The sequence below is a fragment of the Acipenser ruthenus genome, chromosome 7 (assembly GCF_902713425.1).
Source record: "Acipenser ruthenus chromosome 7, fAciRut3.2 maternal haplotype, whole genome shotgun sequence".
Taxonomy (NCBI): Eukaryota; Metazoa; Chordata; class Actinopteri; order Acipenseriformes; family Acipenseridae; genus Acipenser; species Acipenser ruthenus.
The window spans coordinates 15,987,551-15,999,247 of NC_081195.1; the positions used below are offsets into that span (position 1 = coordinate 15,987,551).

The 11,697-nt window shown below is 36.2% G+C and overlaps 1 long non-coding RNA gene across 1 annotated transcript in view; it reads right to left on the minus strand.

The window, feature by feature from the left end:
• LOC131737449 (uncharacterized) overlaps nt 1–1,865 on the minus strand; it is a 35,433-nt gene extending 33,568 nt beyond the window's left edge. The window contains exon 1 of the long non-coding RNA XR_009329055.1: nt 1,765–1,865. This is a non-coding gene — a long non-coding RNA (uncharacterized LOC131737449). The remainder of the gene's footprint in view (nt 1–1,764) is intronic.
• Nucleotides 1,866–11,697: the final 9,832 nt, after the last annotated feature.

Genomic DNA, 11,697 nt, shown 5'->3' on the forward strand with positions numbered 1-11,697 from the left:
ATAGTAGTTGTTGAGAATGATGAAGTTTTTATTGGTAGTAATAGCAATGTGTATGTGGGGGGGGGGGGGGCATTCTTTAGCTTTTGCCCTGGGCCCCCGTTAGTCTAACACTGGCTCTGCGTGTGGTGATGTCAGACACGGAAGATACACAGACACCACTGGGGTATGAATGCACTGGCGCACACGTTTTAATTATAAATAAGATAGTTGTACAAAACAGAAACACTTATACAAAACAAAACACTGAAAACAAAAGGCACAATGGCCAAAACAGACTAACAAACAGACATGGAACAAACACAAGTATCGTGCTAGTCTAAACTAGCACGCATTGCAATTGTTATTCTCTGGTTTCGTTTTTAACCTCACTCCTGACTCTCGTTCCGCCTCTGAACACACTAACCAAGTTCAGCCAAAGCTGCAGGTTTTTATATTGTGGCCAAGGGATTAACTGGCTATCAATTACCTAGTTTATCCCTTGATCACATTTGGCATGGGTTTTATCATACGCGTGGTCAAAAGCCAGTTTATCAATGAGCACTTGCTGTTGACCACGCATTCGCACGATTTTATTTGGATGGGGCATTTTAACCCCATCCAGGCTGTCAAACAATAATAACAATAAAACAGTTTTTAAAACACTAAACCATACATTTTAAATAATAATAAAACAAATACAATAGTGACAGGAGCGGGTGTACCCTGTCACAGATACTTATTACATGCCAAAGACAGTTCGAATCATATCCAACCAGAATTTTCTAATGCAATAACACCTCATAAAATTAGCATATGTCTCAAACACTGATGTGTATAAATAATGAAGTGAACTGCCTAGCAAATACACCAAACCTGGATTTAGCATGGGTGTCATGATTCAACAAAATAAAAATAACAAATGTAATAAGGGCTGCAATATATTAAAAAGTAAGTCTTATATATTTAATGTACTTTCTGTATACTAAACATATTTAGCAGGCCAAATGATAAATCACAAGTTATCTAAAAAGTAGTAAATAGGCTACATAACAAAATACTCTACACAGCAGTGAAATAAAGTACAGTAATAATGACACCTACAGCAAGTACTAAAATGCTCAGCGGTATAGAATCTGGTGCAGAAAATCAACACCAGCAAGTAAGCCTACTGATTTTGTGGGGTTAAATCTGTTTCAATTTGATGCCAAATGCAGGGCTGCATTATAACATAATCCCATTATATCAAGGTTCAAAATACAAAGGGATCAGTGAAGTACTGCACTGAAGGTACACATTACTACAATTATTTGGTAGCTTTTAGTCCCCAAACTGTTCACTATAACTTTAATTAACACAAACTGCACATCAAAGGTTGCTGGAATCTTGCAATTAGTCTCAATTTGTCTGATGACTTCAAAGCAGCCTAGATGATCTAAAAAGCTCTTAAGCTCTACAAAACAAGCAACCTACAATGAACACAACATCAAATACTGCTGTTACTGTGAAGAGGTAAGAAGCTGACAGTGTGAAAATTAATAATAGCCAATGTGACAGGGTGGCTTTTTAATTTATTTTTGTACCAAGGTATTTTTGTTGACTCCAAGAACCTTTCCTACTTCCCTTCATGTCTGAATGTGTGTGTGCTTGTGATATGCATGATTAATGAATTCTGACTTACCATTTCCCCGATTTTCCCCAAATCACTGCAGTGTATCCCCATTCTTGGAGAACAACACAAGCAAAGTGAAAATATAATTAAAAAACCAAAGTTTGTATCATTCATACCTGTGTATAAAAATCCTTGTTGCTGGTAGTAGCTGATCAGCAGTGTATAAAAGATGGACACCAGTGATACCTCAGCATATAAAGATGGCTGATAGTGCCACATCAGCAGAAACAAAATGGTTGCTGAGGTTAAAGGTCATAGCTAATATTTAAAAGTGCACTTTTCTTTATGTTGTTGTCTTATATATGTGTATGGTTAACCTTATGTGTGTGGATCTGGACAAAATATTTTTTTGATGATGCTAATGAAGCATTTTTGCATCTGTATTTATTTTTATTTTTTTTTTAAAAATGAGAGCTGTATCTTTAAATGAGAGTTGCCTTATGGGAAATTCATTCTATATATAAAGGCCTTGGAATGCTCAGGGGGGGGGAGCTCTAACCTTGAAGGTGGATGCTGGAGAGACTCATGGCGTATTACTGTCTCTTGTTTTTCTTTTGTTTCATATAAATTCATATAATATTTTTGCAATTTAATTCTGGTGTTTTTATCATCCTTTTTGGCAAGCCAAACCCAGTCACTTGGCCCGGTGACAGCCAATAACAGTGAAGCTGCAGAATTTACCCTCAAAACAGAACTTCTCCAAGGTGGAAAAGGCAACAATCAGATCGCTATTATGACCCATGAATTATAACAGAGAACAATAAAATAAATTAAATATCAATAATTTGTTATCTTCCTGTACTGAAATAAATTATCTAAGCATACTGTATTTTTGTAATTTATATTTTTGACTTGTAACATGGAAGTTCTGGATTACTTTAGATGTTAAAATCTTACTGTCCTTACCTTGGAACAGTAATTATAAATAAATAATAGAAAATGTTTTTGAAGTTCATATTGCATAGTTATCAAAGTTTTTTGGTGTACAGCTCTCCGTCTGGTTTGCTGACTGCTGAATAATCCATTTTATACCCCAGCTGTCATATTTGTTTACATCATTGAGCTGAATTTGTTTGAATTTCAGAAAGTCAGAAAACAGTGACAGTGACATTTTAATCACCATTTCAGTGTTTCAAGCATCTTTTTTTTGTAGTATGTGTTGTAATTCATTTTCCATTAAGTTACAGAATCACTATTCAACAGTTGTTTCACATTCAGTCATTTTCTGTTGTTGTGGGGAGTGAAGGGGAAAAGGGCGATCCTTTGAAAACTATTGAGACTATTGCCCTTTGGTGTAAGGATGTTAGGACAATAGTTCAATCTATTTTTGCTCCTATGATGAGGTTTTAACCAATCACAGGCCAGAATTCCCAACCACTGATTCATATATATATATTAATTTTTAAGATAACTGGTATCCTGGTTAAGGTCAAAATTTATTACCTCACTTCGCTAAGACGATTACAGACTCTTGCTTTGGACTTGAATAGACTTAGTTGTGTACTGTATTGAAATTGCTACTAAAAATACATGTCAGTAAATTGCAGTACTTGTGATCTTGACATTACTACTTTATTATATAAGTAAACATTAAAAACGCTTTCCCGATTAAGTTCCATACGATTACAGTGCTGATCCCACTTTGTATCAAATTCCAGTTTAGATCAAGTTGTATCAACATGGGAAATTAGCTCTTTATAGGGCCTGACAGTAGTTTTTTTTATAAAACATTTTTAATCATAGCTTTTGGTTAAATGTACTAACCTTGTATTTTTGATTAAGCCGGATTATATTTTTATTTTGCAATTGTGAGCAAGGTAAGTGCTAAAAGGTCATAATGACAGAGAATCCCATTCAGAATGAAGGCTCCAGCTGTGTAATACCCATGGTATGCTAAAAGGATTGATCGCTCCATGAGAAAAAAAATTACCTAAAAAGGACAAAACTTGACTTCTTAATAATTTTCTAACCCATTGATCACAGTTAAAAACATAAAAGGCAAGGCAAAGCTTAGGGTATTGTACTATTACAGATTCTAACAAGTAGTTACTTTGGAAGCAAGCAACATTAATGCATTTAATTAACATTTAATTAAAGTCTTACTCTGTACAATACAACATGGCATTGAAAGTAAATGCAGTTGTATAGATGTAAATATTTAGTTATTTAGTTTGATTTTTAAACTCCTCTCACTCTCGCTCTGTTATCTCCTCCAAACAACCCACCCCGAGTGCAGAGAGCTGCAGGCTTTTATGCAGGTGACCATCTCCACATTAGCAACAAATTAATCACTTAATTAATTCGGGAGATGGCCACCTTCTACATACAGAACAATTTATTTCTACATCGTACCTGCACAGAAATAATTCTAAAAAAAACCTAAATCAGCTTGTGTTTTACATATAGTACCCAGCAACAACAACAACAACAAAAACCCCATACACTGTACAATTTTACAGAATTTCTACATCTGGAATGTTTTTTAGTTTGTTTGTTTGTGTGTGTCTCTGATTTGTATCCTTTTTCAATTGGAGCCTGACTATTTATAAGGGCATAGACAAAGCTAAAGCACTACATGGATGCATCTGAAACAAATCGACCCCTCAGCATAAGAGCATTATATAGTTAGATCATCTTTTGTGTTTCCTGAACTCTCAAGATCATTTAAATACTTTCTAAATTCAATATCCATATCAACACAGCACTGCTTTTGCCTGACACCATTTGTGTTGCTTTGTCTAAGGTTTTTGATACTGTTAACCATTCATTAACAAATTGAGGGATTTAGGTTTGGCACAGGTCATGTGAAATGGATCATTACCTAACAGAGCATAGCTGGTAACCATGAGTTACTTTACATCGGAGGCAAATTTGATTCCCTACTGTAAACTTTAGACTAAGCAATGTTTTAATCCATACAGAAGAATAAACAGAGTGGAGACTCAAAGTAGCTTCTTCAGTACCAAACAGAACAATACACAGCACACCAGCTCATCATGTAGTAATCAATCAAAAGTCATTATAGAATTTAAATCAGCAGACTTGTCAGAATACAGGTAAGTGCAGTACTGTAAAGGTACATATTATTTTTTTTAATAATATGTACCTTTACAGTATTGCACTTACCTGTATTATTTAAGTTGTAGGAACAATTGCCTGGAATGAATAACTATTTTTGATATAAGTACATATCTGAATTAATCTTTTGGATTCATTATTGAGCTCACAGCATGCAGGGAAGCATGTGAACTATTGACTGGATCAACTTCCGAGCACCCAACACAAAGGAGGGGGTAGTGAGCTCTCTGACCAGTGGACTTTAACTGAACTGAACTGAATTGATACAAGCTTCTGTTTCCATTCGTAACCACAGTATAACAAGACTGTGTCTGCCTTTGAGGCGAAGCATTCAAGGAAAGAAGAAAACACACAGGACGTGTGTGAAACCCCCACTTGGGTTTTGAAGATAAAGGTACACACGGGACGTTTGTAAAACTCCCACTTGGGTTTTGAAGATAAAGGAGTCCAACTTGGGTTTGAAGATTTGTGGGAACAAAGCGAAAATTGAACTACAACAGAAGATTTATTCTGCAGACTTTTGGGGTCTTCAAGGAACCGTTGAGTATAATTTCCTTAACTTTCCCTTGTGGAACCAGAGTAATTGTAGATTATTACAACACATAGAAGTTGATTGAACGGTTATCTTAAATTGCGCTTTTAATGCGCGTATGAAAAACCTCAGAGTTTGAACCTTGTTAAAAAGTTACTAAGCTGCTTAACTCATATTATCATATGAAGTGCTCATTTGAAAGTATACTTGTGTAATTGTTAGTAAGCCATTGTAGTCAAGCCTTAGCAGTGATATATTATTAGAAGAATTTTAATTGAACAAGTTTTGTTTTTCATTTAAATAATAAATGTTTGTGTTTAACTAGAGTTATATTGCCTGTGAGTGGTAGACGCAGGGCCACTGTCTGTGTAGTTGAGCTGAGGGAACTGTCATCAGAGTGACGTCATCACCTGCTAGCAAATCCGCGCAGCTTGTACTGAGATTGAGAAAGAGGAGTTAATGGTCATATAGTATTCATTCAAATTGATTAACGCACATTAATTTGAACTATTGTAATTATTCAAATTAATTAGTTTAAATTAATTATTAAACAAACTAGCGTAATTAGCCCCACAAAGTATATACAATGCTCTACTTACTGTGCTGAATCAAACATGAAACATAGTACATGTTAAAATGAAAGCATATTAGTTTGTTCTACATAGAAAGACAGACAGGGACATAAAAACTTGTAGTGGTTAAAGAAACGGGCTTGTAACCAGGAGGTCCCCTGTTCAAATCCCAGCTCAGCCACTGACGCATTGTGTGAACCTGAGCAAGTCACGTAACCTTGTGCTCTGTCTTTCGGGTGAGACGTTGTTGTAAGTGACTCTGCAGCTGATGCATAGTTCACACACCCTAGTCTCGTATCTTGTAAAGCACTTTGTGATGGTGGTCCACTATGAAAAGCACTATATAAAAATGAAGATTATTATTATTATTATTATTATTATTATTATTATTATTATTATTATTATTATTATTATTATTATTATCTGCCAGTGCCAGTTTGTTTATTAGAGTGTTCAAATATGCAAATGTTGTTTTAATCATTTCTAAGCTAAGAGCACTGTATGTATTGTGTATGCTATGACTTCTTTATATGCACACAATACTAAATAATTCAGATGTTTCAAAATATGAATTATAGAAAAACACAGGAGAATAGGGAATTCAACCTGCTTTTATATTTTCAACTTTTTTTTTATTTATACAATTATTTTTGCATAAATGAATCATGCATTCAGGGCACTGTATCCTTTCGTTCCATTTGGCCTTCAGGCTATCATTCATTTCAGTGACACCACCTTTGTCATCTGAGATGATTTGCTAGAGAAATTAATAGTCAACACTTCTTTCATTGAGTTCATTTGTAATCATTCTCAGTATGCCCATTAACCTTCCATTTCTCAGTGTTGCACAATAGTGTTTGGGACACCTAGAACCGGAGACTGTTTGCCCTTCAGAATGATTGTATTTGCATGTATTGCAAGGTATCCCAAATGCCTATCCATATACCCTTATACAATTGAACTGAACTCGAATCCATCTCAAGGTAGATTCTCCTTCAGAGGAGTTCACTTCAAATACCATGATATTTCAACTTTTTGCAGTCTCAGAATTGAAATGTTTTGGGGATGAGTTTTGGGGATGAGTATATATAAGGAATATTATTATTTGTTTATTTAGCAGACGCCTTTATCCAAGGCGACTTACAGAGACTAGGGTGTGTGAACTATGCATCAGCTGCAGAGTCACTTACAATTACGTCTCACCCGAAAGACGGAGCAGTGTCCCAGGATGGGGGACACTGCTGCTGTACCCTTGAGCAAGGTACTTTACCTAGATTGCTCCAGTAAAAACCCAACTGTATAAATGGGTAATTGATATCTTCTAACAGTTGTAAGTTGCCCTGGATAAGGGTGTCTGCTAATAAATAAATAATAATAATAATCAGTGCAAGGTGCTTTCAGGTCAGTCATTTGACAGGCTCTACACCCACGAGATAAAACAGCATCTGTCAAAACCGGCAGATCACTGCAAAATAGCTTGGCACACAACAGCCATGTCTGTGCTGTTCATGTGTTGTACCACTCGATGCCAGCACTTATTGTATAGTGGGGCTCTACATTTATATGAGAGGCATATATTCAATTTATATTGAAGTTCTGATTGCTTAGGCAGTCTTACTGAGATGACCATTTTAGACTCAACATGGATATTTCTTGTACGGCATCAAAAATATTTAAAATGCCATACACAAAGAGCATGCAGTGGCACTAGCTTTTTTAATAATAGGCAAGAAATGGGCTTTCAAGAATATACAAGCTAAAAATCTATAAGCTACATTCTACTTAATGGTGATAACACTTCCTTGCTGGTAGCAAAAGGGCACAACACCTCCCATGCTGAACAATTCTGAATCAAGCTTTTTAGTAGTTTTTCTGTAATGATTTGCATTTTTAAACAGTGAAGCCTGAATCACCAAAGAGTCTGTAAAAAAACTAGAAAGGAAGGGGGGAGAAAACAAAAAAACAGAAGGGAGACCACATCAAAACAAGGGCAACAACTCAGGTAAGACCACTATTAAATGTATTTATCTTAATGCTAGAAGTCTCAGAAACAAAATGTTAGAACTTGAAGCTACTGCACTAACAAGTAACTACGATGTGATTGGTGTTACAGAAACTTGGTTGTCTGAGAGTGATGGAGACGAATATAATGTTAGTGGGTACACACTATATAGGAAAGACAGGCAGGACAGAAGAGGCGGAGGGGTAGCACTATACATAAGAAATAATCTTGAAGCCCAGATGTTAAATCAGGACAAAGAAAACAATGCAGAATCAATATGGGTCAGAATAATGGATGCAAATTCAAAGAGCATAATAATAGGAGCATGCTATAGACCGCCAAATTCAGACGCTGAACAAAATAGTCTGTTGTACAATGACATTCGAAATGCGTGTAGAAAAGGAGAAGCCATACTAATGGGGGATTTCAACTTCCCCTGTATAAAATGGGAAAACCCGATGGGGGGCACGACGGACGAAATTGAAATGGTGGAAATGACAAATGACTGCTTCCTAACGCAATTTGTCAAGGCACCGACTAGAGTGGAGGCATGCCTTGACTTAGTCTTTTCAAATAATGAATAACTAAAACAGGTCAGAGAGCCATTGGCAAACTCAGACCACAACATGGTCTCATTTGAAATATTTTTTAAAACCCCAAAAGTAATGAATAAACCTAAGGTTTACAATTTTAGAAAAGCAAACTACGAAGGTATGAAACGGAGACTAATAGAAGTAGATTGGAGTAAAATAGAGAAAACATCCACAGAAAAAGGATGGCTGTTTTTTAAAAATGTAGTACTAGAGGCACGAAACAATTACATCCCAAAAGTAGACAAATCTAAATCTAAAACAAAATGGCCAAAATGGTTTAATAGATCAATTAAAAAAAATATTCAGCGAAAAAAGGCTCTTTACAGAGCGTTTAAAAGGGACCAAAAACAAAGCACACAGAAAGAGTACTTGGAACTGCAAACACAAGTCAAAAAGGAAGTTAGAAAGGCCAAGAGAGAGAGATAGAAATCAATATTGCTAAGGGGGCTAAAACCAATTCCAAAATGTTTTTCCAATATTACAACAGCAAGAGAACATTCAAAGAGGAGGTTAAATGTCTAAGAGACACAAATGGCAAAATCATAGATGAAGAAAAAAAAATAGCAAATATATTAAATGATTACTTTTCACAGGTTTTTACAAAGGAGGACACAGACAACATGCCCCACATGTCTACCTGTTCCTATCCAATTTTAAATAACTTTAGCATAACAGAGGCAGAAGTGTTAAAGGGCCTAGGAGCTCTTAAAATAAACAAATCCCCTGGGCCAGATGAGATCCTCCCAATAGTACTCAAAGAAATGAAAGAAGTTATTTACAAACCGCTAACCAAGATCATGCAACAGTCTCTTGACACAGGCGTTGTACCGACAGACTGGAAAATAGCAAACGTAATACCGATCCACAAAAAGGGAGACAAAACCGAACCAGGTAACTACAGACCAGTAAGCCTGACTTCTATTATATGTAAACTTATGGAAACTATAATAAGATCCAAAATGGAAAATTACCTATATGGTAACAATATCCTGGGAGACAGCCAGCATGGTTTTAGGAAAGGGAGATCGTGTCTAACTAACCTACTTGACTTTTTTGAGGATGCAACATTGAAAATGGATAACTGCAAAGCATACGACATGGTCTATTTAGATTTCCAGAAAGCTTTTGACAAAGTCCCGCATAAAAGATTAATTCTCAAACTGAACGCAGTAGGGATTCAAGGAAATGCATGCACATGGATTAGGGAGTGGTTAACAGGTAGAAAACAGAAAGTACTGATTAGAGGAGAAACCTCAAAATGGAGTGAGGTAACCAGTGGAGTACCACAGGGATCAGTATTAGGTCCTCTGCTATTCCTAATCTACATTAATGATTTAGATTCTGGTATAGTAAGCAAACTCGTTAAATTTGCAGACGACACAAAAATAGGAGGAGTGGCAAACACTGTTGAAGCAGCAAAGGTCATTCAAAATGATCTAGACAGCATTCAGAATTGGGCAGACACATGGCAAATGAAATGTAATAGAGAAAAGTGTAAAGTATTGCATGCGGGCAATAAAAATGTGCATTATAAATATCATATGGGAGATAGTGAAATTGAAGAAGGGAACTATGAAAAAGACCTAGGAGTTTATGTTGACTCAGAAATGTCTTCATCTAGACAATGTGGGGAAGCTATAAAAAAGGCTAACAAGATGCTTGGATATATTGTGAGAAGTGTTGAATTTAAATCAAGGGAAGTAATGTTAAAACTCTACAATGCATTAGTAAGACCTCACCTAGAATATTGTGTTCAGTTCTGGTCACCTCGTTACAAAAAGGATATTGCTGCTCTAGAAAGAGTGCAAAGAAGAGCAACCAGAATTATCCCGGGTTTAAAAGGCATGTCGTATGCAGACTTGCTAAAAGAATTGAATCTATTCAGTCTTGAACAATGAAGACTACGCGGCAATCTGATTCAAACATTCAAAATCCTAAAAGGTATAGACAATGTCAACCCGGGGGACTTCTTTGACTTGACATAAATGGAGATTAGATAAAGGGGCATTCAGAACAGAAAATAGGAGGCACTTTTTTACACAGAGAATTGTGAGGGTCTGGAACCAACTCCCCAGTAATGTTGTTGAAGCTGACACCCTGGGATCCTTCAAGAAGCTGCTTGATGAGATTCTGGGATCAATAAGCTACTAACAACCAAACGAGCAAGATGGGCTGAATGGCCTCCTCTCGTTTGTAAACTTTCTTATGTTCTTATGTTCTAAAGCTGTTGTTGCTGAATTACAGGGGGTTGCTTGATTAAGGTGTCATCTATTTGTATTTAAAAACAATTTGGGGGGGTTTACATCTGGTACAGGTAACAATAAAGACATGTTTAGTTTGTTCATTTTTACCTTTTATGTGTTTTCTTTTTTTTTTTTGGAGTAACCTGCTAGGGTTCACTCTAGTTAGTTATTTGTCACTTACCTGTACTCCACATCAGTACCAGAACTTCTGCTGCAGCTGTTGCTAACCCCGCTTTTCCAGTCATGCTGAATGAACACTTCACCCACAGTGTCTGTCTTTCATTGGAGTGGCATGTTCTACACCAGTGAGGGCTTGCTCTCTGTTGCCAACCTTTGCTGTGTTTGTGCCCTTGCTGTCTGCTGTGCTGCTTCAGTTCTCCCTGCTCTGTCTGTCCACTCTTCCCTCTCTCTCTCTCTCTCTCTCTCTCTCTCTCTCTCTCTCTCTCTCTCTCTCTCTCTCTCTCTCTCTCTCTCTCTCTCAGGATTCTTGTGCAGCTAGTGGGGTTTGCTCCATCCTTGGCAGTCGGTCACACAGTTTCCTCCATGGCAGAGGTTTGTGCCTGAAAAAAAAAAAGCACAAATTCAGCTACTGCAGGTAACACAGCAACTCCACAAGCATCATTGTTTTGCTGAAAACCTATTTATTAATCTTTGGAAAAGATTATGAAACATTTATTATGCTATAATTAATCACTGATTAAATGTAACAACATGCTGCCAATTGCAATTGAAATGCATATTTTGCCCCAAATAAAAATGTATTATATTGTATTTTGATCATATAAACAAGTATTACAAGTATATTAGTAATATACTGTATATCCCCCGCCACAGTTATAACAGTATGTACAGAATGGTATAGAATAAGAATTAGCAATGACATGTGTAAACATAATATGATAAGCAGTTGTTTCATTTTGGCTTTTTATGTTGTACATTATATTTATTGAAATACAGCAAAAGGCTAATTGTTTCTCAAAGGAATAAAACAATTGTAACTGTAAAAAAAAACTAGAGTAATAAAAACAA